Here is a 3,683-nt window from a genome sequence, read left to right on the forward strand (position 1 = left end):
ATATATATATATATATATATATATATATATATATATATATATATATACATACATATTTTTTTTTTCCAGGGGGCAGCTAGGTGGCGCAGTGAATAGAGCACCAGCCCTGGAGTCAGGAGGACCTGAGTTCAAATGGGGCCTCAGACATTTAACACTTACTAGATGGGTGACCTTGGGCAAGTCACTTAACCCCAATTGCCTTGTCTTCCACCCTCCAAAAAAAGCAAAAACAAAAATAAAAACACATTTTAAAAAACATACACAAAATAAAACTGAAAGGATGAATGAAAATTTACTATGTATCAAGTAAGTCCAAAAGCATCAGGAATTGCAATCATGTTATCTGATAAAGCAAAAACAAACATTTGAATAATAAAAAGGGATGAACAAGGAAACTATTATACCGAAAGGAACCTTAGAAAACAAACCAATATCTGTAATAAACTTATACACTTCAAATGCCTTAGCATTCAAATTCATCAAGGAAATATTAGTGGAGCTAAAAGAAGACAAAATAGTAACATGATACTCACCAAAGTTTTCAGTATCCCTCTCTCAACTTTAGATAAGTCTAATAGAAAAACAAAAGGGAAAATCTGGAACTGAGTAAATTTCTGAAGAAACTAGAATTAAAAGACTTAGAAGTAGTTTTTAAAAATTAAAAGACTTAAATGGGACAAAAAAACGATATACATATATTTTCAGCACCACATGGGACTTTTACGAAATTGACTGGGCACAAAGAAATTGCAAACAAATATTTTTAAAAGGCACAAATAGTTCGTATATCCTTTACAGACCATAATGTAATAAAAATAGAAATTGCTTCAGGAACTATAAACAAAAGATACAGTTCCCAAATAGAGTTTTTGTTGCTGTTTGTCCTTTATTCTCAAAGAGGACCATGACATCAGGGAGGTGATGCCATGACTTGCAAGTGAATTGGATTTAAGTGAGGCAGGGCTGTGAAAGCCTCACTTTCTCCCCTGGAGCCATCTGGGTCCAGTGGTAAAATATAGATCCATACCACAGGAGATGGCTCTGCATGCGACAGGAGACCAAGCTTGGCCTTTTTAAGCTAAGACCTTTCCCAGGTCTCAGTTTCACTGACGCAATCCCTATTCAGTGATTAAGGCTAGGTAAAAAATGAGGCTGAGAATGGCTGCTTTTCCCTAGTCAAAAAATAAAAAAATTCATTTTGGGAGTGGAAGATCCTCAGGGTTTCTAGCCAAAACAGAAACAATTGCTGTTTACATTTACCCTAAGTCAATCAGGGCCCAAATAATGACCAAGTCGGGCTTGACCTGGGACCTATGGTAGGCCAATCTAGGACAGCCAGAGTGATTTGGATTTAAGGAATGGTCCTTAAGGAAAAAAAAACCTATCCTATAAACCCCAAGTTATCTTGTGAGGTTTCAGCGATTAAAATTTACATCCGTTCGGGCAGAGTACCCAAAAGTAAGGGTATGATATCCTATGTGGACTGAAGGGAGGGAAGGCAGGAAGGATGGAAGGAATGAAGAAAGAGAGGAAGAGAGAGAGAGAAAATATTTCTCAAATAGAGACTTAATAATGAAATTTAAACAATGAATGGGTCAAAAAATAAATCATAGAAACAATAACTATGTTAAAGAGAGCAACAATGATGAAACAATATAACAAAATTTCTCTTTTGCAGCTAAAGCAATCCAGAGGAAGGGAGCCAGGAATCATGCCCTTACAGTCATTAATAAAACAGAAAAAGAGAAAATTAATGAACTGAATTGTATTTTAAAAATTAGAAAATCAACAAACCTAAAATTAGCCCAAAAGAAGAGATATTAAAAATTCGAGGGGAAATAAGCCTAAAAGCTGGTTCTTGGAAGACTGAAATTGATAAACTCTTAGCTAATCTGATTTTTAAAAAAGAGAACAGATAAGTCAATAAAATAGTAAATGATCAAGGTAAAATCACAGTAAAACCATAAGAAATAAAAATAATCAGAACATATTAAGCACAGTTTCATGTTAACAAAACTGAGAAGACAAAAGAAGTGGAATAACCTTCAAAAATATAAAATAACCAAACTACCAAAAGACTAGATATAGTTCTTAAATATGTCTGTCTCAGAAAAAGAAATAAATCTAGCTGTAAAGGCACTGCCAAAGAAAGAACTCATTGTCCTGATGGATTCACAGAAGAAGTCTATCAAACTTTTAGAGAACAATTAGTACCCACACTTCATAAATAATTCTCAAAATTTAAGAAAGAAATCCTTCCAGAATCATTTTGTGAAACAAATAGAATCCTAATGCTTAAATTAGAGAAAAATACAACACAGAAAGAATCCTATAGGCCAACATGAACTTTGACTCAAATATTTTAAATAACATCCTATCAAACAAACTACAGTGGTTTTATCCAAGAAATCACTTATTATGATCAAGTGGGATGTATATCAGCAATGCAAGGGTGGTTCAACATTAGATAAATAATCCATATAATTAATCATATTAAACCCAGAACATTCAGAACCACATGGTCATCTCAAAAGATACAGGAAAAAGCCTTTGTCAAAGTACAACACTCTTTTACACACACACACACACACACACACACACACACACACACACACAGTACAAAGTATAAGCATAGAGGAACTTTAATATAAGAAACATATATCTAAAACCAAATGCAGAATCATATGCAATGGCAAGGGATGCCCATTCTCCCCAATAGTATTTGACATAGTTCTGAAAATACTATCAATAGCAATTAGACAAAAAAAGAAATTAAAGGGTTATAGATAAGTAAAAAGGAGATAAAACTATCCCCACTTGTTGACAATATGGTGATTTACTTAGAAAAGCCTAGGGAACTCGCAAAGTTGCAGGCAACAAAATAAATCCTCAAAAATCAATATTTCTATACAACAATAGCAAAACACAAGAAGCAATCATAAAAAGGGAAATCCCATTCCAAATAACTACGAAATGCATAAAATACCTGGGGATAAGCCTCCCAGAACACATAAAAAAAGAAACTTGTATAGATTCAATTACCAAGTGTTCCTTAAAGAAATAAAGAACAACCTCAATAGTTAGAGGACTATTCAGTGTTCATAGCCAGGTCATACCAATAGGATTAAAAAGATAATATTACCAAAATTAATTTATACTTTTAATACTATACCAATCAAATTACCAACGAGATACTTTATAGAACTTCATATAATAATATGAAATTACTTTGGAAAAAGAAAAGATCTAGACCATCAAGGGAAATGATAAAATGGAGTAGTGATAAAGGAAGAATAGCACTTACAGACCTCAAACTATATTATAAAGCAGCAGTCATCAAAATCACCTGTGATTGGTTAAGAAATAGAGAGAGATATCAATGGAATAGATTAGACAAAGGAGACTCAGGAACAATTAAACTCAATAATCCAGTGTTTGATGAAATGGAAAACAAATTACTTAGGGAAATTTTCCTAATCGATAAAAAATACTGGGAAAACTGCAAAGCAATCTGGCAGAAATTAGGCTTAGACTAACGCTTTATATTGTATTTTAGAACACAGTTTAAATGGATACATGACCTTGATATTAAAGATCATACTATAAAAAAAATAAGAAGAGAAACAGATAATATACCTCTCACAGCTATGAGTAAGAGATATGCTATTAACCAAACAAGAGAT

This window comes from Petaurus breviceps, unplaced genomic scaffold (assembly GCF_028583685.1).
Source record: "Petaurus breviceps papuanus isolate PSGF00001 unplaced genomic scaffold, PetGlider_PUasm1.0 90778, whole genome shotgun sequence".
Classification (NCBI taxonomy): domain Eukaryota; kingdom Metazoa; phylum Chordata; class Mammalia; order Diprotodontia; family Petauridae; genus Petaurus; species Petaurus breviceps.